At 47.9% G+C, this 21916-nt stretch overlaps 11 non-coding genes and 4 pseudogenes across 11 annotated transcripts; all 15 read right to left on the bottom strand.

Annotated features, from left to right (window-relative positions):
• Positions 1-3173: 3173 nt before the first annotated feature.
• Positions 3174-3386, bottom strand: LOC142679698 (U2 spliceosomal RNA; annotated as a pseudogene).
• Positions 3387-4756: 1370 nt separating this feature from the next.
• On the bottom strand, positions 4757-4867 carry LOC142679727 (U2 spliceosomal RNA; annotated as a pseudogene).
• A 1264-nt stretch (positions 4868-6131) lies between these two features.
• On the bottom strand, positions 6132-6310 carry LOC142679627 (U2 spliceosomal RNA; annotated as a pseudogene).
• Positions 6311-7092: 782 nt separating this feature from the next.
• LOC142679730 (U2 spliceosomal RNA) lies at positions 7093-7162 on the bottom strand (annotated as a pseudogene).
• Positions 7163-8426: 1264 nt separating this feature from the next.
• Positions 8427-8617, bottom strand: LOC142679465 (U2 spliceosomal RNA). Its single transcript, XR_012852711.1, has one exon. It is a non-coding gene; the product is annotated as a U2 spliceosomal RNA (small nuclear RNA).
• A 1130-nt stretch (positions 8618-9747) lies between these two features.
• On the bottom strand, positions 9748-9938 carry LOC142679463 (U2 spliceosomal RNA). The gene has a single exon (XR_012852710.1). It is a non-coding gene; the product is annotated as a U2 spliceosomal RNA (small nuclear RNA).
• A 1132-nt stretch (positions 9939-11070) lies between these two features.
• Positions 11071-11261, bottom strand: LOC142679462 (U2 spliceosomal RNA). Its single transcript, XR_012852709.1, has one exon. It is a non-coding gene; the product is annotated as a U2 spliceosomal RNA (small nuclear RNA).
• Positions 11262-12382: 1121 nt separating this feature from the next.
• LOC142679578 (U2 spliceosomal RNA) lies at positions 12383-12575 on the bottom strand. The gene has a single exon (XR_012852806.1). It is a non-coding gene; the product is annotated as a U2 spliceosomal RNA (small nuclear RNA).
• Positions 12576-13701: 1126 nt separating this feature from the next.
• LOC142679460 (U2 spliceosomal RNA) lies at positions 13702-13892 on the bottom strand. Its single transcript, XR_012852708.1, has one exon. It is a non-coding gene; the product is annotated as a U2 spliceosomal RNA (small nuclear RNA).
• A 1132-nt stretch (positions 13893-15024) lies between these two features.
• On the bottom strand, positions 15025-15215 carry LOC142679459 (U2 spliceosomal RNA). The gene has a single exon (XR_012852707.1). It is a non-coding gene; the product is annotated as a U2 spliceosomal RNA (small nuclear RNA).
• Positions 15216-16340: 1125 nt separating this feature from the next.
• Positions 16341-16531, bottom strand: LOC142679558 (U2 spliceosomal RNA). The gene has a single exon (XR_012852790.1). It is a non-coding gene; the product is annotated as a U2 spliceosomal RNA (small nuclear RNA).
• Positions 16532-17656: 1125 nt separating this feature from the next.
• On the bottom strand, positions 17657-17847 carry LOC142679557 (U2 spliceosomal RNA). The gene has a single exon (XR_012852789.1). It is a non-coding gene; the product is annotated as a U2 spliceosomal RNA (small nuclear RNA).
• A 1122-nt stretch (positions 17848-18969) lies between these two features.
• Positions 18970-19160, bottom strand: LOC142679556 (U2 spliceosomal RNA). Its single transcript, XR_012852788.1, has one exon. It is a non-coding gene; the product is annotated as a U2 spliceosomal RNA (small nuclear RNA).
• Positions 19161-20275: 1115 nt separating this feature from the next.
• LOC142679458 (U2 spliceosomal RNA) lies at positions 20276-20466 on the bottom strand. The gene has a single exon (XR_012852706.1). It is a non-coding gene; the product is annotated as a U2 spliceosomal RNA (small nuclear RNA).
• Positions 20467-21614: 1148 nt separating this feature from the next.
• LOC142679531 (U2 spliceosomal RNA) lies at positions 21615-21805 on the bottom strand. The gene has a single exon (XR_012852766.1). It is a non-coding gene; the product is annotated as a U2 spliceosomal RNA (small nuclear RNA).
• Positions 21806-21916: the final 111 nt, after the last annotated feature.

Genomic DNA, 21916 nt, shown 5'->3' with positions numbered 1-21916 from the left:
CAAGATAAAAAATTGAAGAGAGCAACCCTTCTTACTTTAGACTTGGCGCCCCTCACGTTGAGGGATATTCCCTTTAGTTCAGACATTGTGGAGTTTTGAATGCGTATTTGATTTTAAAATAATAAATAGTAGCGGTATTTTAAAATCACACATTTTCTCCACCAGCAATACCAAATATCTCACTTGGGCTCAGATACCCGCCCCCGTCCGAATCATTTGTCAGGAGGGAGAACGAAGGAGAGGAACTACCTTCGCTGAGGGTAACGCCAGCAACCAAACTTCTGCGTACGGGGAGCCCAAACTCATTCGGATCTCCCTGGGTCTCAAACGGTTGACCGTCTAGGTCGGGTGGGTCCCCTAGGGGGCTCGCACCTCCCCCCTGGGACCGTGCAGGCCCTTCTGGAGGGGGAGGTTGCGCACAAGGTGGGGTGTCAGTTTCCACGGGGGGAACAGTGCCCGCCCTCCTCACCAGTCGCGGCGAGGAGGGGGTTCTAGGAGGAGCCGCATCGTTTTTCACCGTTGTGTCCATCTGCTCCTCCCCTGTCTCCCCCCTACTGACTCTGGCTTGCCTCCCTTTTTTACGGGGACCCACCGGCACCTCGTCCTCTTCCTCCGACGAGGATGCCAGAGACCCAGGGCTTGGAGCAGGCCCGGCACCCCCTGAGCAACCAGCCTTCTGGGATGCCTCAGTTTTTCCGGCCTGCTCCTTTTCCGCCTTCCGCTTAGTCTGCCGCTTTTCCTTCGCACTGGGCTCCCCTTTATCCTCCAAGGTTGCTGGCTGCGAGGTACCTGTTTTGGCTCCAGTCCCTCGCACCTTTGAAGCCCAGGTACCTCTCTCCTCTTTCGTGTGGCTGGTCTGTTCCTCTCCCTGGGGACGGGTTTGGTCCGCTGGTGGAGCACGTGGGGGCGCTCCGGGTTGCTCATCTTCTTCGCCTCGGTACCTATAGGGGCAAGAAAAATACAGATGACCAGTTTTCTGACAAAAGTTACATTTTTTTTCTCCTGTGCATTCTCTAATTGTGTGCTCTTTGCTTCCGCAGTTCCTGCAGGTGACATCGCAGTTGTAACTGGTATGCCCATAGGTACCGCAGGCCCTGCAGAAGTTTGGCATCCCCGAGAAGTAGAGGTCGCCATTCACTGTTCCAATTTTAAAACGAGCCGGTGGGAGTCTCGTATTTTGGGTGGAGGGGTCCTTTATCAAAGTCACTAAGTACTTCCACTTGACGGTCCACACACCGCACTCGTTCATAACTCTCCCCATAAGCTTGATGTTCTTGAAGTAGGCAGCTAAGAATGCTGCCACTTCCTGGTCCTTCACATATGGGGAATACATCTTAATCACCACGAGTTTGGTTACCTCAAAAGCATGCTCTATTACCTGGACTCCCAAAGACGTGAGTTGAACTTTTTCCCTCTCAGCTTTGTCCATAGCATCACGGAGGATACCTTCTCCAACAAAAGTTATGTCAAAAACTCCACGCCTTGGGTAATCCTGGATCGCCAAAATTTCATGCTTGCGGACCGCCAGCAACTTCTCGAGGATTTCGTATACGAGGAACTTGACACCTCGTGGACCGCCTCCACCCTCTGCCAAGATGACTCTAGCAGAGTTTCGCAGCCGGGCGTATACCGGCACCGCATCGGGTTCGCCTGCCATTAGCGTGGCCAGGTCGAACCGCGCAGCTTTCGCTGCGCCCCTTGATGTACAGAGACCAAGGGGCTGGGGGGATCGCAACTCGTTGCTCAGGACTAAGCCTCTCTCCCAAATAGCAGCACGGGGGTGAAGTCCAGGCGAACCTGGACGATCCCCCGAGGCCGAGAGAGAGGGTACCTGAGCACCTTCTGACTAAAAACCTCCTGTATAAATACACTTGGTCTTAGCCAAAAGGCCGAGAAGCGATAACCCGAACGGGCCGCGCGTTGACCGAGCCTGCCCAATACTGCTGTTCACCCCTTGCAGCGATTCAGCCTACTCCTAGGCAATTCCATGGGGCCCTGCAGGCTCACACACACTCACAGCTACTAAGCGGGAGGTGAATAAAGGCCGGAGAGGAAGCAAGACAGGATTTGCTTCTTTTGCTTGCACCACAATGCAGTGCTGAAAGAGGAGGAATCGACATAAAAACGCCTTCCTGGCAACGCCCAAATGCCCTCCTGCCGTGCAAACACTGGCAGCAGCAGCAGCAGCAGCAGCAGCAGTAAGTGCATGCCCACTGCCACCCCTTCTCCTTTCACACCTTGTATCAGCTTTAATCCAGTCCAGTGCTGCCTGCTGAGCAGCACTGACCAACACTGCCTGGGCCCAGGCTTTTATCTCTGAGGCCCCATTATGCTGTCAGAAAGCTGGCTCTGGCTCCTGAGGTCTCCACTATGACACGTGCAAAGTTCCGTCTGAACTTTATATAAGACGGTGCGGCTCAGTCAGTCACTCAGTGTTGCCTGAGAGGGCAACACTGCAACAGCCGGCCCCCAGGCTGTCTTTTTTTTGCACAGCTAGTTGCCTCCAGGAGGTCACAAGAGGGAGACAAGGGACTGCAAAATGGAAAATAGGCATCCACCAACTTTACAGACAACTTGTTCTCCTTGCTCCTACAACCTCCATCCTTGCACAGTTTGTTATTCTTCCAGGTAACATAGTAACAAATCCAAATTGCTGCTCTCTTTGTAGGCAAGCAAGGGTTTGTTGCAACTGCAATTCTTACTTCTTCTTGAAATGTAGGGACCACAGTACATTCCATCACATCCATCTAGTGTACACAGGTAGGTCCATTGTGACGGGCGGGCGGGCGGGCTGGCTGCTTTAATGGCTGTTTGCTGTTCCCCTACTCCACTCCACTATTTGACTATGGTGCTGCATCAATCAGTGGCTGGCTCAGGTGCAGCTCTTTAACCTACCTAGGAGGGAGGGCGGAGAGAAGACAAGGAAGGTGAATGAGCTGTTCCAATGTGAAATGCCGGAAACACAGAAACACAGACGACACAAAACAAGAGGTGGCAATGTATTAATTAATTGCATTTAATAAATTAGCTCATTATCACACATGACTGTACAAATGCATTGTCCAACAGGTGTTGAAATAATGGGATTAAAAGGGGAGATCCCATCCGAAAGACAAAAACAATGGCAAACACAAAAAGCACTTTTGGAATCTGATTTTAGTAAACACATAAGGAAAGGGTGCACCGGTCCTGGAAATACTGCAATACCAGGTCAATGCGTGGAGTGGACAGAGCAAGCTCTATTTCCATCTCCCTGTTCTAAAAATCCATTTAATATATGGTCCCCAGATAGGGGACGTATCAGATATTAAACTGATAAGAACAGATTTTTTTTTTTTTTTTTTTTTTTTTTTTTCCACTCAGATCCGTCTCGAGTTAAATTTTAAACTTCAAATTTAAAGACTTGATCATCATTATGAAAAAACCAAATATAATTTTTATTTCTCTCTCTTTTTTTTTTTTTTTTTAAAGTAAAATTAATAAAACAAACCGTTTCTTACAGCGATTACACCAAGCATATCCACAAGATGTTCTCGAAGATCTTGACCGTCCCATTCCAAATTTACAATACATGCCAACCAGGTTGGTACTTTATATCTCTCCAGAAAATCTGGTATATTCCCTCTTAAACAAGTTCGTACCCGCCTCCGAACCTTCTCAAAATTAATTTTATCTCTTAATCCCTCCACGTCTTTCACTAGTTTATCTCTTTCTGCTCTATCTTCATCTGAAACTACATTTTGTTCCACAATTTTCCTCCTTTTTGTTTCATCACTTTTTTTAACCTCAACACTTTTCCCCGCTCCTCCCTTTTTCTGTGGTTTATCCTCTTTTTGTGGGGTAACTTTCTCTTCCTTTCTTTTAACGGTCTTCTTACTCTCCTCCTTTGCTTCACTTTTACTTTTTTTTGGACAATTTTTAAACACATGCCCTTCTTCTCTACACATGTTACACACTTTGCCCTTCTCACAATCATTATACTTATGACCTTCCTTAAAACATTTGGTACAAATTATTTTTCCACAATTCTCCTTCTCATGCCCATACTCTTTACAATTGTGGCAAAAAATCCCCATTCCAAAAAAGTAGAGATTCCCACTTGCACTGCCAATTTTAAAGCGTGCTGGAGGAAGCAATAAGTTTCCAGCCTCTCCAACTGCCTTAAATTTACACAGGAATTTCCATTTACCTGTCCAGAATCCAAAGGGATTAAAGACCTTACCCTTCTCCACCACCTCCTCACAGAACTTAGTGAGAAAGCATATAATATCGTCTTTACACACATAGGGGGAAAACATTTTAACAATGACCAACTTTTTGCTAGGAGCAAAGTGCGGTGTTACAATCACACCAACCAGTCTTGGATCCTGCTTCTTCTTCTTTAAAGTGTCCAGAAAATCCAGATAAATGTCCTCTGTACAAAAAGTGACATCGAAACATCCTCTTCTTGGATAGTCCATTACAGACAATATCCATTGTCTCTCCAACTGGAAAAGATCAAGCAAGAGTACCTTCGTTAGGAATTCCAAGTCTCTGCTTTGTCCTCCAGATTCCTCCATCGTAAAACGAACAGCATTCCGAGTACGCATGTAGTCAGGGACTTCCTCCATCCTGCCGCAACAAAAGCCAACGATATCCAAAGAAATCCAAAGATAGTACCTTCAGCACCTAGATGCCAGGCAAGTGATCGCTCCCCGTTGCCCTGGACTAATCCTCCTCCCCAATAGCAGCAGAGGGGTGAAGTCTCTCCTAAGAGAAACGATCCCCCCAGGCCAAGGAAAAGGGTACCAGGGCACCTCCTGACCAAGAAACAAGGCAATACCCTAAAGTACTACACTTGATCTTAGCCAAAAGGCCGAGAAGCGATAACCCGAACGGGCCGCGCGTTGACCGAGCCTGCCCAATACTGCTGTTCACCCCTTGCAGCGATTCAGCCTACTCCTAGGCAATTCCATGGGGCCCTGCAGGCTCACACACACTCACAGCTACTAAGCGGGAGGTGAATAAAGGCCGGAGAGGAAGCAAGACAGGATTTGCTTCTTTTGCTTGCACCACAATGCAGTGCTGAAAGAGGAGGAATCGACATAAAAACGCCTTCCTGGCAACGCCCAAATGCCCTCCTGCCGTGCAAACACTGGCAGCAGCAGCAGCAGTAAGTGCATGTCCACTGCCACCCCTTCTCCTTTCACACCTTGTATCAGCTTTAATCCAGTCCAGTGCTGCCTGCTGAGCAGCACTGACCAACACTGCCTGGGCCCAGGCTTTTATCTCTGAGGCCCCATTATGATGTCAGAAAGCTGGCTCTGGCTCCTGAGGTCTCCACTATGACACGTGCAAAGTTCCGTCTGAACTTTATATAAGACGGTGCGGCTCAGTCAGTCACTCAGTGTTGCCTGAGAGGGCAACACTGCAACAGCCGGCCCCCAGGCTGTCTTTTTTTTGCACAGCTAGTTGCCTCCAGGAGGCCACAAGAGGGAGACAAGGGACTGCAAAATGGAAAATAGGCATCCACCAACTTTACAGACAACTTGTTCTCCTTGCTCCTACAACCTCCATCCTTGCACAGTTTGTTATTCTTCCAGGTAACATAGTAACAAATCCAAATTGCTGCTCTCTTTGTAGGCAAGCAAGGGTTTGTTGCAACTGCAATTCTTACTTCTTCTTGAAATGTAGGGACCACAGTACATTCCATCACATCCATCTAGTGTACACAGGTAGGTCCATTGTGACGGGCGGGCGGGCGGGCGGGCTGGCTGCTTTAATGGCTGTTTGCTGTTCCCCTACTCCACTCCACTATTTGACTATGGTGCTGCATCAATCAGTGGCTGGCTCAGGTGCAGCTCTTTAACCTACCTAGGAGGGAGGGCGGAGAGAAGACAAGGAAGGTGAATGAGCTGTTCCAATGTGAAATGCCGGAAACACAGAAACACAGACGACACAAAACAAGAGGTGGCAATGTATTAATTAATTGCATTTAATAAATTAGCTCATTATCACACATGACTGTACAAATGCATTGTCCAACAGGTGTTGAAATAATGGGATTAAAAGGGGAGATCCCATCCGAAAGACAAAAACAATGGCAAACACAAAAAGCACTTTTGGAATCTGATTTTAGTAAACACATAAGGAAAGGGTGCACCGGTCCTGGAAATACTGCAATACCAGGTCAATGCGTGGAGTGGACAGAGCAAGCTCTATTTCCATCTCCCTATTCTAAAAATCCATTTAATATATGGTCCCCAGATAGGGGACGTATCAGATATTAAACTGATAAGAACAGATTTTTCTTTTTGAAAGCCCGAGTCGTGCTTTCTATCACCCAAGTGCATAAAAAGTGCAGAGGTGCCACACAAAAAGTGCACAAGGATGCGGTCTATCGCAGCCCTTCTCTTAAAAGAGAGAGGCCCCGCATAACCATTCCCTGACCCTCCAAACCATAGGCCTAGAGGATCAAGGATCGATGGTCCCCCCTCGCTGAAGCTTAGGGAGACCCAAACACACTCCTAGGCTTCTACCTGGGCTGCCACCCCAGTGTCCACCTAGGAGCCTGCATCCTAGTTGCACCTCCCCTCCGAAGAAGGGAGGCCGGGTTGCAGGGGAAAAAGGAACCAGAAGGCCACACATTTTCCCCCTAGACCTCAGGAGGGTCCCAAAAGGGCACCGCATCCCAAAATCCTTGTGACAAACGTGACAAACACACAGTGAAAAACAAAATTAAATAAGTGGATGTGCGCTGTGATACAGCCTGGACATCCGCCAGGTATAAAAATTCCTCATCTCCCAGCCAGAAGGCCGGGAGAAAAAAGGTGTGTGCTTAGAAGTGTGAAAGAAGAGTGCGTGCAAGTGTGCCTTCACTCAGTGGGATCCCACCCCCAGTGAGTTAGGGCACCCCAGGGTCACCAGCCCTGGGGCACATAGCAACTCGGGCTTTCATACTACCCGACCTCCTGACCTCGATCCGGCGGTCGCCTGGTCACCTACAAATGGTACCTTTAAACCAAATGCGTACACCAGAGCGATGACCGTTGTGGTTCCCTGCCCTCACCTCGGCGTTCTGTCATCCCCCTACGATGGCCCATCAACCACCGGCAGGGATGATTACTAACCTCAGCTTGAGCAGGTACTACACTTGATCTTAGCCAAAAGGCCGAGAAGCGATAACCCGAACGGGCCGCGCGTTGACCGAGCCTGCCCAATACTGCTGTTCACCCCTTGCAGCGATTCAGCCTACTCCTAGGCAATTCCATGGGACCCTGCAGGCTCACACACACTCACAGCTACTAAGCGGGAGGTGAATAAAGGCCGGAGAGGAAGCAAGACAGGATTTGCTTCTTTTGCTTGCACCACAATGCAGTGCTGAAAGAGGAGGAATCGACATAAAAACGCCTTCCTGGCAACGCCCAAATGCCCTCCTGCCGTGCAAACACTGGCAGCAGCAGCAGCAGTAAGTGCATGCCCACTGCCACCCCTTCTCCTTTCACACCTTGTATCAGCTTTAATCCAGTCCAGTGCTGCCTGCTGAGCAGCACTGACCAACACTGCCTGGGCCCAGGCTTTTATCTCTGAGGCCCCATTATGATGTCAGAAAGCTGGCTCTGGCTCCTGAGGTCTCCACTATGACACGTGCAAAGTTCCGTCTGAACTTTATATAAGACGGTGCGGCTCAGTCAGTCACTCAGTGTTGCCTGAGAGGGCAACACTGCAACAGCCGGCCCCCAGGCTGTCTTTTTTTTGCACAGCTAGTTGCCTCCAGGAGGCCACAAGAGGGAGACAAGGGACTGCAAAATGGAAAATAGGCATCCACCAACTTTACAGACAACTTGTTCTCCTTGCTCCTACAACCTCCATCCTTGCACAGTTTGTTATTCTTCCAGGTAACATAGTAACAAATCCAAATTGCTGCTCTCTTTGTAGGCAAGCAAGGGTTTGTTGCAACTGCAATTCTTACTTCTTCTTGAAATGTAGGGACCACAGTACATTCCATCACATCCATCTAGTGTACACAGGTAGGTCCATTGTGACGGGCGGGCGGGCGGGCGGGCTGGCTGCTTTAATGGCTGTTTGCTGTTCCCCTACTCCACTCCACTATTTGACTATGGTGCTGCATCAATCAGTGGCTGGCTCAGGTGCAGCTCTTTAACCTACCTAGGAGGGAGGGCGGAGAGAAGACAAGGAAGGTGAATGAGCTGTTCCAATGTGAAATGCCGGAAACACAGAAACACAGACGACACAAAACAAGAGGTGGCAATGTATTAATTAATTGCATTTAATAAATTAGCTCATTGTCACACATGACTGTACAAATGCATTGTCCAACAGGTGTTGAAATAATGGGATTAAAAGGGGAGATCCCATCCGAAAGACAAAAACAATGGCAAACACAAAAAGCACTTTTGGAATCTGATTTTAGTAAACACATAAGGAAAGGGTGCACCGGTCCTGGAAATACTGCAATACCAGGTCAATGCGTGGAGTGGACAGAGCAAGCTCTATTTCCATCTCCCTGTTCTAAAAATCCATTTAATATATGGTCCCCAGATAGGGGACGTATCAGATATTAAACTGATAAGAACAGATACTACACTTGATCTTAGCCAAAAGGCCGAGAAGCGATAACCCGAACGTGCCGCGCGTTTTGCTTCTTTTGCTTGCACCACAATGCAGTGCTGAAAGAGGAGGAATCAACATAAAAACGCCTTCCTGGCAACGCCCAAATGCCCTCCTGCCGTGCAAACACTGGCAGCAGCAGCAGCAGCAGTAAGTGCATGCCCACTGCCACCCCTTCTCCTTTCACACCTTGTATCAGCTTTAATCCAGTCCAGTGCTGCCTGCTGAGCAGCACTGAACAACACTGCCTGGGCCCAGGCTTTTATCTCTGAGGCCCCATTATGATGTCAGAAAGCTGGCTCTGGCTCCTGAGGTCTCCACTATGACACGTGCAAAGTTCCATCTGAACTTTATATAAGACGGTGCGGCTCAGTCAGTCACTCAGTGTTGCCTGAGAGGGCAACACTGCAACAGCCGGCCCCCAGGCTGTCTTTTTTTTGCACTGCTAGTTGCCTCCAGGAGGCCACAAGAGGGAGACAAGGGACTGCAAAATGGAAAATAGGCATCCACCAACTTTACAGACAACTTGTTCTCCTTGCTCCTACAACCTCCATCCTTGCACAGTTTGTTATTCTTCCAGGTAACATAGTAACAAATCCAAATTGCTGCTCTCTTTGTAGGCAAGCAAGGGTTTGTTGCAACTGCAATTCTTACTTCTTCTTGAAATGTAGGGACCACAGTACATTCCATCACATCCATCTAGTGTACAAAGGTAGGTCCATTGTGACGGGCGGGCGGGCGGGCGGGCGGGCGGGCTGGCTGCTTTAATGGCTGTTTGCTGTTCCCCTACTCCACTCCACTATTTGACTATGGTGCTGCATCAATCAGTGGCTGGCTCAGGTGCAGCTCTTTAACCTACCTAGGAGGGAGGGCGGAGAGAAGACAAGGAAGGTGAATGAGCTGTTCCAATGTGAAATGCCGGAAACACAGAAACACAGACGACACAAAACAAGAGGTGGCAATGTATTAATTAATTGCATTTAATAAATTAGCTCATTATCACACATGACTGTACAAATGCATTGTCCAACAGGTGTTGAAATAATGGGATTAAAAGGGGAGATCCCATCCGAAAGACAAAAACAATGGCAAACACAAAAAGCACTTTTGGAATCTGATTTTAGTAAACACATAAGGAAAGGGTGCACCGGTCCTGGAAATACTGCAATACCAGGTCAATGCGTGGAGTGGACAGAGCAAGCTCTATTTCCATCTCCCTGTTCTAAAAATCCATTTAATATATGGTCCCCAGATAGGGGACGTATCAGATATTAAACTGATAAGAACAGATACTACACTTGATCTTAGCCAAAAGGCCGAGAAGCGATAACCCGAACGTGCCGCGAGTTTTGCTTCTTTTGCTTGCACCACAATGCAGTGCTGAAAGAGGAGGAATCGACATAAAAACGCCTTCCTGGCAACGCCCAAATGCCCTCCTGCCGTGCAAACACTGGCAGCAGCAGCAGCAGCAGCAGCAGTAAGTGCATGCCCACTGCCACCCCTTCTCCTTTCACACCTTGTATCAGCTTTAATCCAGTCCAGTGCTGCCTGCTGAGCAGCACTGACCAACACTGCCTGGGCCCAGGCTTTTATCTCTGAGGCCCCATTATGATGTCAGAAAGCTGGCTCTGGCTCCTGAGGTCTCCACTATGACACGTGCAAAGTTCCGTTTGAACTTTATATAAGACGGTGCGGCTCAGTCAGTCACTCAGTGTTGCCTGAGAGGGCAACACTGCAACAGCCGGCCCCCAGGCTGTCTTTTTTTTGCACAGCTAGTTGCCTCCAGGAGGCCACAAGAGGGAGACAAGGGACTGCAAAATGGAAAATAGGCATCCACCAACTTTACAGACAACTTGTTCTCCTTGCTCCTACAACCTCCATCCTTGCACAGTTTGTTATTCTTCCAGGTAACATAGTAACAAATCCAAATTGCTGCTCTCTTTGTAGGCAAGCAAGGGTTTGTTGCAACTGCAATTCTTACTTCTTCTTGAAATGTAGGGACCACAGTACATTCCATCACATCCATCTAGTGTACACAGGTAGGTCCATTGTGACGGGCGGGCGGGCGGGCGGGCGGGCTGGCTGCTTTAATGGCTGTTTGCTGTTCCCCTACTCCACTCCACTATTTGACTATGGTGCTGCATCAATCAGTGGCTGGCTCAGGTGCAGCTCTTTAACCTACCTAGGAGGGAGGGCGGAGAGAAGACAAGGAAGGTGAATGAGCTGTTCCAATGTGAAATGCCGGAAACACAGAAACACAGACGACACAAAACAAGAGGTGGCAATGTATTAATTAATTGCATTTAATAAATTAGCTCATTATCACACATGACTGTACAAATGCATTGTCCAACAGGTGTTGAAATAATGGGATTAAAAGGGGAGATCCCATCCGAAAGACAAAAACAATGGCAAACACAAAAAGCACTTTTGGAATCTGATTTTAGTAAACACATAAGGAAAGGGTGCACCGGTCCTGGAAATACTGCAATACCAGGTCAATGCGTGGAGTGGACAGAGCAAGCTCTATTTCCATCTCCCTGTTCTAAAAATCCATTTAATATATGGTCCCCAGATAGGGGACGTATCAGATATTAAACTGATAAGAACAGATACTACACTTGATCTTAGCCAAAAGGCCGAGAAGCGATAACCCGAACGTGCCGCACGTTTTGCTTCTTTTGCTTGCACCACAATGCAGTGCTGAAAGAGGAGGAATCGACATAAAAACGCCTTCCTGGCAACGCCCAAATGCCCTCCTGCCGTGCAAACACTGGCAGCACCAGCAGCAGCAGCAGTAAGTGCATGCCCACTGCCACCCCTTCTCCTTTCACACCTTGTATCAGCTTTAATCCAGTCCAGTGCTGCCTGCTGAGCAGCACTGACCAACACTGCCTGGGCCCAGGCTTTTATCTCTGAGGCCCCATTATGATGTCAGAAAGCTGGCTCTGGCTCCTGAGGTCTCCACTATGACACGTGCAAAGTTCCGTCTGAACTTTATATAAGACGGTGCGGCTCAGTCAGTCACTCAGTGTTGCCTGAGAGGGCAACACTGCAACAGCCGGCCCCCAGGCTGTCTTTTTTTTGCACAGCTAGTTGCCTCCAGGAGGCCACAAGAGGGAGACAAGGGACTGCAAAATGGAAAATAGGCATCCACCAACTTTACAGACAACTTGTTCTCCTTGCTCCTACAACCTCCATCCTTGCACAGTTTGTTATTCTTCCAGGTAACATAGTAACAAATCCAAATTGCTGCTCTCTTTGTAGGCAAGCAAGGGTTTGTTGCAACTGCAATTCTTACTTCTTCTTGAAATGTAGGGACCACAGTACATTCCATCACATCCATCTAGTGTACACAGGTAGGTCCATTGTGACGGGCGGGCGGGCGGGCTGGCTGCTTTAATGGCTGTTTGCTGTTCCCCTACTCCACTCCACTATTTGACTATGGTGCTGCATCAATCAGTGGCTGGCTCAGGTGCAGCTCTTTAACCTACCTAGGAGGGAGGGCGGAGAGAAGACAAGGAAGGTGAATGAGCTGTTCCAATGTGAAATGCCGGAAACACAGAAACACAGACGACACAAAACAAGAGGTGGCAATGTATTAATTAATTGCATTTAATAAATTAGCTCATTATCACACATGACTGTACAAATGCATTGTCCAACAGGTGTTGAAATAATGGGATTAAAAGGGGAGATCCCATCCGAAAGACAAAAACAATGGCAAACACAAAAAGCACTTTTGGAATCTGATTTTAGTAAACACATAAGGAAAGGGTGCACCGGTCCTGGAAATACTGCAATACCAGGTCAATGCGTGGAGTGGACAGAGCAAGCTCTATTTCCATCTCCCTGTTCTAAAAATCCATTTAATATATGGTCCCCAGATAGGGGGGACATATCAGATATTAAACTGATAAGAACAGATACTACACTTGATCTTAGCCAAAAGGCCGAGAAGCGATAACCCGAACGTGCCGCGCGTTTTGCTTCTTTTGCTTGCACCACAATGCAGTGCTGAAAGAGGAGGAATCAACATAAAAACGCCTTCCTGGCAACGCCCAAATGCCCTCCTGCCGTGCAAACACTGGCAGCAGCAGCAGCAGCAGTAAGTGCATGCCCACTGCCACCCCTTCTCCTTTCACACCTTGTATCAGCTTTAATCCAGTCCAGTGCTGCCTGCTGAGCAGCACTGAACAACACTGCCTGGGCCCAGGCTTTTATCTCTGAGGCCCCATTATGATGTCAGAAAGCTGGCTCTGGCTCCTGAGGTCTCCACTATGACACGTGCAAAGTTCCATCTGAACTTTATATAAGACGGTGCGGCTCAGTCAGTCACTCAGTGTTGCCTGAGAGGGCAACACTGCAACAGCCGGCCCCCAGGCTGTCTTTTTTTTGCACTGCTAGTTGCCTCCAGGAGGCCACAAGAGGGAGACAAGGGACTGCAAAATGGAAAATAGGCATCCACCAACTTTACAGACAACTTGTTCTCCTTGCTCCTACAACCTCCATCCTTGCACAGTTTGTTATTCTTCCAGGTAACATAGTAACAAATCCAAATTGCTGCTCTCTTTGTAGGCAAGCAAGGGTTTGTTGCAACTGCAATTCTTACTTCTTCTTGAAATGTAGGGACCACAGTACATTCCATCACATCCATCTAGTGTACAAAGGTAGGTCCATTGTGACGGGCGGGCGGGCGGGCGGGCGGGCTGGCTGCTTTAATGGCTGTTTGCTGTTCCCCTACTCCACTCCACTATTTGACTATGGTGCTGCATCAATCAGTGGCTGGCTCAGGTGCAGCTCTTTAACCTACCTAGGAGGGAGGGCGGAGAGAAGACAAGGAAGGTGAATGAGCTGTTCCAATGTGAAATGCCGGAAACACAGAAACACAGACGACACAAAACAAGAGGTGGCAATGTATTAATTAATTGCATTTAATAAATTAGCTCATTATCACACATGACTGTACAAATGCATTGTCCAACAGGTGTTGAAATAATGGGATTAAAAGGGGAGATCCCATCCGAAAGACAAAAACAATGGCAAACACAAAAAGCACTTTTGGAATCTGATTTTAGTAAACACATAAGGAAAGGGTGCACCGGTCCTGGAAATACTGCAATACCAGGTCAATGCGTGGAGTGGACAGAGCAAGCTCTATTTCCATCTCCCTGTTCTAAAAATCCATTTAATATATGGTCCCCAGATAGGGGACGTATCAGATATTAAACTGATAAGAACAGATACTACACTTGATCTTAGCCAAAAGGCCGAGAAGCGATAACCCGAACGTGCCGCGCGTTTTGCTTCTTTTGCTTGCACCACAATGCAGTGCTGAAAGAGGAGGAATCGACATAAAAACGCCTTCCTGGCAACGCCCAAATGCCCTCCTGCCGTGCAAACACTGGCAGCAGCAGCAGCAGCAGCAGCAGTAAGTGCATGCCCACTGCCACCCCTTCTCCTTTCACACCTTGTATCAGCTTTAATCCAGTCCAGTGCTGCCTGCTGAGCAGCACTGACCAACACTGCCTGGGCCCAGGCTTTTATCTCTGAGGCCCCATTATGATGTCAGAAAGCTGGCTCTGGCTCCTGAGGTCTCCACTATGACACGTGCAAAGTTCCGTTTGAACTTTATATAAGACGGTGCGGCTCAGTCAGTCACTCAGTGTTGCCTGAGAGGGCAACACTGCAACAGCCGGCCCCCAGGCTGTCTTTTTTTTGCACAGCTAGTTGCCTCCAGGAGGCCACAAGAGGGAGACAAGGGACTGCAAAATGGAAAATAGGCATCCACCAACTTTACAGACAACTTGTTCTCCTTGCTCCTACAACCTCCATCCTTGCACAGTTTGTTATTCTTCCAGGTAACATAGTAACAAATCCAAATTGCTGCTCTCTTTGTAGGCAAGCAAGGGTTTGTTGCAACTGCAATTCTTACTTCTTCTTGAAATGTAGGGACCACAGTACATTCCATCACATCCATCTAGTGTACACAGGTAGGTCCATTGTGACGGGCGGGCGGGCGGGCGGGCGGGCTGGCTGCTTTAATGGCTGTTTGCTGTTCCCCTACTCCACTCCACTATTTGACTATGGTGCTGCATCAATCAGTGGCTGGCTCAGGTGCAGCTCTTTAACCTACCTAGGAGGGAGGGCGGAGAGAAGACAAGGAAGGTGAATGAGCTGTTCCAATGTGAAATGCCGGAAACACAGAAACACAGACGACACAAAACAAGAGGTGGCAATGTATTAATTAATTGCATTTAATAAATTAGCTCATTATCACACATGACTGTACAAATGCATTGTCCAACAGGTGTTGAAATAATGGGATTAAAAGGGGAGATCCCATCCGAAAGACAAAAACAATGGCAAACACAAAAAGCACTTTTGGAATCTGATTTTAGTAAACACATAAGGAAAGGGTGCACCGGTCCTGGAAATACTGCAATACCAGGTCAATGCGTGGAGTGGACAGAGCAAGCTCTATTTCCATCTCCCTGTTCTAAAAATCCATTTAATATATGGTCCCCAGATAGGGGACGTATCAGATATTAAACTGATAAGAACAGATACTACACTTGATCTTAGCCAAAAGGCCGAGAAGCGATAACCCGAACGTGCCGCACGTTTTGCTTCTTTTGCTTGCACCACAATGCAGTGCTGAAAGAGGAGGAATCGACATAAAAACGCCTTCCTGGCAACGCCCAAATGCCCTCCTGCCGTGCAAACACTGGCAGCACCAGCAGCAGCAGCAGTAAGTGCATGCCCACTGCCACCCCTTCTCCTTTCACACCTTGTATCAGCTTTAATCCAGTCCAGTGCTGCCTGCTGAGCAGCACTGACCAACACTGCCTGGGCCCAGGCTTTTATCTCTGAGGCCCCATTATGATGTCAGAAAGCTGGCTCTGGCTCCTGAGGTCTCCACTATGACACGTGCAAAGTTCCGTCTGAACTTTATATAAGACGGTGCGGCTCAGTCAGTCACTCAGTGTTGCCTGAGAGGGCAACACTGCAACAGCCGGCCCCCAGGCTGTCTTTTTTTTGCACAGCTAGTTGCCTCCAGGAGGCCACAAGAGGGAGACAAGGGACTGCAAAATGGAAAATAGGCATCCACCAACTTTACAGACAACTTGTTCTCCTTGCTCCTACAACCTCCATCCTTGCACAGTTTGTTATTCTTCCAGGTAACATAGTAACAAATCCAAATTGCTGCTCTCTTTGTAGGCAAGCAAGGGTTTGTTGCAACTGCAATTCTTACTTCTTCTTGAAATGTAGGGACCACAGTACATTCCATCACATCCATCTAGTGTACACAGGTAGGTCCATTGTGACGGGCGGGCGGGCGGGCGGGCTGGCTGCTTTAATGGCTGTTTGCTGTTCCCCTACTCCACTCCACTATTTGACTATGGTGCTGCATCAATCAGTGGCTGGCTCAGGTGCAGCTCTTTAACCTACCTAGGAGGGAGGGCGGAGAGAAGACAAGGAAGGTGAATGAGCTGTTCCAATGTGAAATGCCGGAAACACAGAAACACAGACGACACAAAACAAGAGGTGGCAATGTATTAATTAATTGCATTTAATAAATTAGCTCATTATCACACATGACTGTACAAATGCATTGTCCAACAGGTGTTGAAATAATGGGATTAAAAGGGGAGATCCCATCCGAAAGACAAAAACAATGGCAAACACAAAAAGCACTTTTGGAATCTGATTTTAGTAAACACATAAGGAAAGGGTGCACCGGTCCTGGAAATACTGCAATACCAGGTCAATGCGTGGAGTGGACAGAGCAAGCTCTATTTCCATCTTCCTGTTCTAAAAATCCATTTAATATATGGTCCCCAGATAGGGGACGTATCAGATATTAAACTGATAAGAACAGATACTACACTTGATCTTAGCCAAAAGGCCGAGAAGCGATAACCCGAACGTGCCACGCGTTTTGCTTCTTTTGCTTGCACCACAATGCAGTGCTGAAAGAGGAGGAATCGACATAAAAACGCCTTCCTGGCAACGCCCAAATGCCCTCCTGCCATGCAAACACTGGCAGCAGCAGCAGCAGCAGCAGTAAGTGCATGCCCACTGCCACCCCTTCTCCTTTCACACCTTGTATCAGCTTTAATCCAGTCCAGTGCTGCCTGCTGAGCAGCACTGACCAACACTGCCTGGGCCCAGGCTTTTATCTCTGAGGCCCCATTATGATGTCAGAAAGCTGGCTCTGGTTCCTGAGGTCTCCACTATGACTCGTGCAATGTTCCGTCTGAACTTTATATAAGACGGTGCGGCTCAGTCAGTCACTCAGTGTTGCTTGAGAGGGCAACACTGCAACAGCCGGCCCCCAGGCTGTCTTTTTTTTGCACAGCTAGTTGCCTCCAGGAGGCCACAAGAGGGAGACAAGGGACTGCAAAATGGAAAATAGGCATCCACCAACTTTACAGACAACTTGTTCTCCTTGCTCCTACAACCTCCATCCTTGCACAGTTTGTTATTCTTCCAGGTAACATAGTAACAAATCCAAATTGCTGCTCTCTTTGTAGGCAAGCAAGGGTTTGTTGCAACTGCAATTCTTACTTCTTCTTGAAATGTAGGGACCACAGTACATTCCATCACATCCATCTAGTGTACACAGGTAGGTCCATTGTGACGGGCGGGCGGGCGGGCGGGCTGGCTGCTTTAATGGCTGTTTGTTGTTCCCCTACTCCACTCCACTATTTGACTATGGTGCTGCATCAATCAGTGGCTGGCTCAGGTGCAGCTCTTTAACCTACCTAGGAGGGAGGGCGGAGAGAAGACAAGGAAGGTGAATGAGCTGTTCCAATGTGAAATGCCGGAAACACAGAAACACAGACGACACAAAACAAGAGGTGGCAATGTATTAATTAATTGCATTTAATAAATTAGCTCATTATCACACATGACTGTACAAATGCATTGTCCAACAGGTGTTGAAATAATGGGATTAAAAGGGGAGATCCCATCCGAAAGACAAAAACAATGGCAAACACAAAAAGCACTTTTGGAATCTGATTTTAGTAAACACATAAGGAAAGGGTGCACCGGTCCTGGAAATACTGCAATACCAGGTCAATGCGTGGAGTGGACAGAGCAAGCTCTATTTCCATCTTCCTGTTCTAAAAATCCATTTAATATATGGTCCCCAGATAGGGGACGTATCAGATATTAAACTGATAAGAACAGATACTACACTTGATCTTAGCCAAAAGGCCGAGAAGCGATAACCCGAACGTGCCACGCGTTTTGCTTCTTTTGCTTGCACCACAATGCAGTGCTGAAAGAGGAGGAATCGACATAAAAACGCCTTCCTGGCAACGCCCAAATGCCCTCCTGCCGTGCAAACACTGGCAGCAGCAGCAGCAGCAGTAAGTGCATGCCCACTGCCACCCCTTCTCCTTTCACACCTTGTATCAGCTTTAATCCAGTCCAGTGCTGCCTGCTGAGCAGCACTGACCAACACTGCCTGGGCCCAGGCTTTTATCTCTGAGGCCCCATTATGATGTCAGAAAGCTGGCTCTGGCTCCTGAGGTCTCCACTATGACACGTGCAAAGTTCCGTCTGAACTTTATATAAGACGGTGCGGCTCAGTCAGTCACTCAGTGTTGCCTGAGAGGGCAACACTGCAACAGCCGGCCCCCAGGCTGTCTTTTTTTTGCACAGCTAGTTGCCTCCAGGAGGCCACAAGAGGGAGACAAGGGACTGCAAAATGGAAAATAGGCATCCACCAACTTTACAGACAACTTGTTCTCCTTGCTCCTACAACCTCCATCCTTGCACAGTTTGTTATTCTTCCAGGTAACATAGTAACAAATCCAAATTGCTGCTCTCTTTGTAGGCAAGCAAGGGTTTGTTGCAACTGCAATTCTTACTTCTTCTTGAAATGTAGGGACCACAGTACATTCCATCACATCCATCTAGTGTACACAGGTAGGTCCATTGTGACGGGCGGGCGGGCGGGCGGGCTGGCTGCTTTAATGGCTGTTTGCTGTTCCCCTACTCCACTCCACTATTTGACTATGGTGCTGCATCAATCAGTGGCTGGCTCAGGTGCAGCTCTTTAACCTACCTAGGAGGGAGGGCGGAGAGAAGACAAGGAAGGTGAATGAGCTGTTCCAATGTGAAATGCCGGAAACACAGAAACACAGACGACACAAAACAAGAGGTGGCAATGTATTAATTAATTGCATTTAATAAATTAGCTCATTATCACACATGACTGTACAAATGCATTGTCCAACAGGTGTTGAAATAATGGGATTAAAAGGGGAGATCCCATCCGAAAGACAAAAACAATGGCAAACACAAAAAGCACTTTTGGAATCTGATTTTAGTAAACACATAAGGAAAGGGTGCACCGGTCCTGGAAATACTGCAATACCAGGTCAATGCGTGGAGTGGACAGAGCAAGCTCTATTTCCATCTTCCTGTTCTAAAAATCCATTTAATATATGGTCCCCAGATAGGGGACGTATCAGATATTAAACTGATAAGAACAGATACTACACTTGATCTTAGCCAAAAGGCCGAGAAGCGATAACCCGAACGTGCCACGCGTTTTGCTTCTTTTGCTTGCACCACAATGCAGTGCTGAAAGAGGAGGAATCGACATAAAAACGCCTTCCTGGCAACGCCCAAATGCCCTCCTGCCGTGCAAACACTGGCAGCAGCAGCAGCAGTAAGTGCATGCCCACTGCCACCCCTTCTCCTTTCACACCTTGTATCAGCTTTAATCCAGTCCAGTGCTGCCTGCTGAGCAGCACTGACCAACACTGCCTGGGCCCAGGCTTTTATCTCTGAGGCCCCATTATGATGTCAGAAAGCTGGCTCTGGCTCCTGAGGTCTCCACTATGACACGTGCAAAGTTCCGTCTGAACTTTATATAAGACGGTGCGGCTCAGTCAGTCACTCAGTGTTGCCTGAGAGGGCAACACTGCAACAGCCGGCCCCCAGGCTGTCTTTTTTTTGCACAGCTAGTTGCCTCCAGGAGGCCACAAGAGGGAGACAAGGGACTGCAAAATGGAAAATAGGCATCCACCAACTTTACAGACAACTTGTTCTCCTTGCTCCTACAACCTCCATCCTTGCACAGTTTGTTATTCTTCCAGGTAACATAGTAACAAATCCAAATTGCTGCTCTCTTTGTAGGCAAGCAAGGGTTTGTTGCAACTGCAATTCTTACTTCTTCTTGAAATGTAGGGACCACAGTACATTCCATCACATCCATCTAGTGTACACAGGTAGGTCCATTGTGACGGGCGGGCGGGCGGGCTGGCTGCTTTAATGGCTGTTTGCTGTTCCCCTACTCCACTCCACTATTTGACTATGGTGCTGCATCAATCAGTGGCTGGCTCAGGTGCAGCTCTTTAACCTACCTAGGAGGGAGGGCGGAGAGAAGACAAGGAAGGTGAATGAGCTGTTCCAATGTGAAATGCCGGAAACACAGAAACACAGACGACACAAAACAAGAGGTGGCAATGTATTAATTAATTGCATTTAATAAATTAGCTCATTATCACACATGACTGTACAAATGCATTGTCCAACAGGTGTTGAAATAATGGGATTAAAAGGGGAGATCCCATCCGAAAGACAAAAACAATGGCAAACACAAAAAGCACTTTTGGAATCTGATTTTAGTAAACACATAAGGAAAGGGTGCACCGGTCCTGGAAATACTGCAATACCAGGTCAATGCGTGGAGTGGACAGAGCAAGCTCTATTTCCATCTCCCTGTTCTAAAAATCCATTTAATATATGGTCCCCAGATAGGGGACGTATCAGATATTAAACTGATAAGAACAGATACTACACTTGATCTTAGCCAAAAGGCCGAGAAGCGATAACCCGAACGTGCCGCGCGTTTTGCTTCTTTTGCTTGCACCACAATGCAGTGCTGAAAGAGGAGGAATCGACATAAAAACGCCTTCCTGGCAACGCCCAAATGCCCTCCTGCCGTGCAAACACTGGCAGCAGCAGCAGCAGCAGCAGCAGCAGCAGCAGCAGTAAGTGCATGCCCACTGCCACCCCTTCTCCTTTCACACCTTGTATCAGCTTTAATCCAGTCCAGTGCTGCCTGCTGAGCAGCACTGACCAACACTGCCTGGGCCCAGGCTTTTATCTCTGAGGCCCCATTATGATGTCAGAAAGCTGGCTCTGGCTCCTGAGGTCTCCACTATGACACGTGCAAAGTTCCGTCTGAACTTTATATAAGACGGTGTGGCTCAGTCAGTCACTCAGTCACTCAGTGTTGCCTGAGAGGGCAACACTGCAACAGCCGGCCCCCAGGCTGTCTTTTTTTTGCACAGCTAGTTGCCTCCAGGAGGCCACAAGAGGGAGACAAGGGACAGCAAAATGGAAAATAGGCATCCACCAACTTTACAGACAACTTGTTCTCCTTGCTCCTACAACCTCCATCCTTGCACAGTTTGTTATTCTTCCAGGTAACATAGTAACAAATCCAAATTGCTGCTCTCTTTGTAGGCAAGCAAGGGTTTGTTGCAACTGCAATTCTTACTTCTTCTTGAAATGTAGGGACCACAGTACATTCCATCACATCCATCTAGTGTACACAGGTAGGTCCATTGTGACGGGCGGGCGGGTGGGCGGGCTGGCTGCTTTAATGGCTGTTTGCTGTTCCCCTACTCCACTCCACTATTTGACTATGGTGCTGCATCAATCAGTGGCTGGCTCAGGTGCAGCTCTTTAACCTACCTAGGAGGGAGGGCGGAGAGAAGACAAGGAAGGTGAATGAGCTGTTCCAATGTGAAATGCCGGAAACACAGAAACACAGACGACACAAAACAAGAGGTGGCAATGTATTAATTAATTGCATTTAATAAATTAGCTCATTATCACACATGACTGTACAAATGCATTGTCCAACAGGTGTTGAAATAATGGGATTAAAAGGGGAGATCCCATCCGAAAGACAAAAACAATGGCAAACACAAAAAGCACTTTTGGAATCTGATTTTAGTAAACACATAAGGAAAGGGTGCACCGGTCCTGGAAATACTGCAATACCAGGTCAATGCGTGGAATGGACAGAGCAAGCTCTATTTCCATCTCCCTGTTCTAAAAATCCATTTAATATATGGTCCCCAGATAGGGGACGTATCAGATATTAAACTGATAAGAACAGATACTACACTTGATCTTAGCCAAAAGGCCGAGAAGCGATAACCCGAACGTGCCGCGCGTTTTGCTTCTTTTGCTTGCACCACAATGCAGTGCTGAAAGAGGAGGAATCAACATAAAAACGCCTTCCTGGCAACGCCCAAATGCCCTCCTG

Source organism: Rhinoderma darwinii (assembly GCF_050947455.1).
Source record: "Rhinoderma darwinii isolate aRhiDar2 chromosome 2 unlocalized genomic scaffold, aRhiDar2.hap1 SUPER_2_unloc_55, whole genome shotgun sequence".
In the NCBI taxonomy this organism is placed as follows: domain Eukaryota; kingdom Metazoa; phylum Chordata; class Amphibia; order Anura; family Rhinodermatidae; genus Rhinoderma; species Rhinoderma darwinii.
This window is presented reverse-complemented; position numbering and strand designations above follow the sequence as displayed.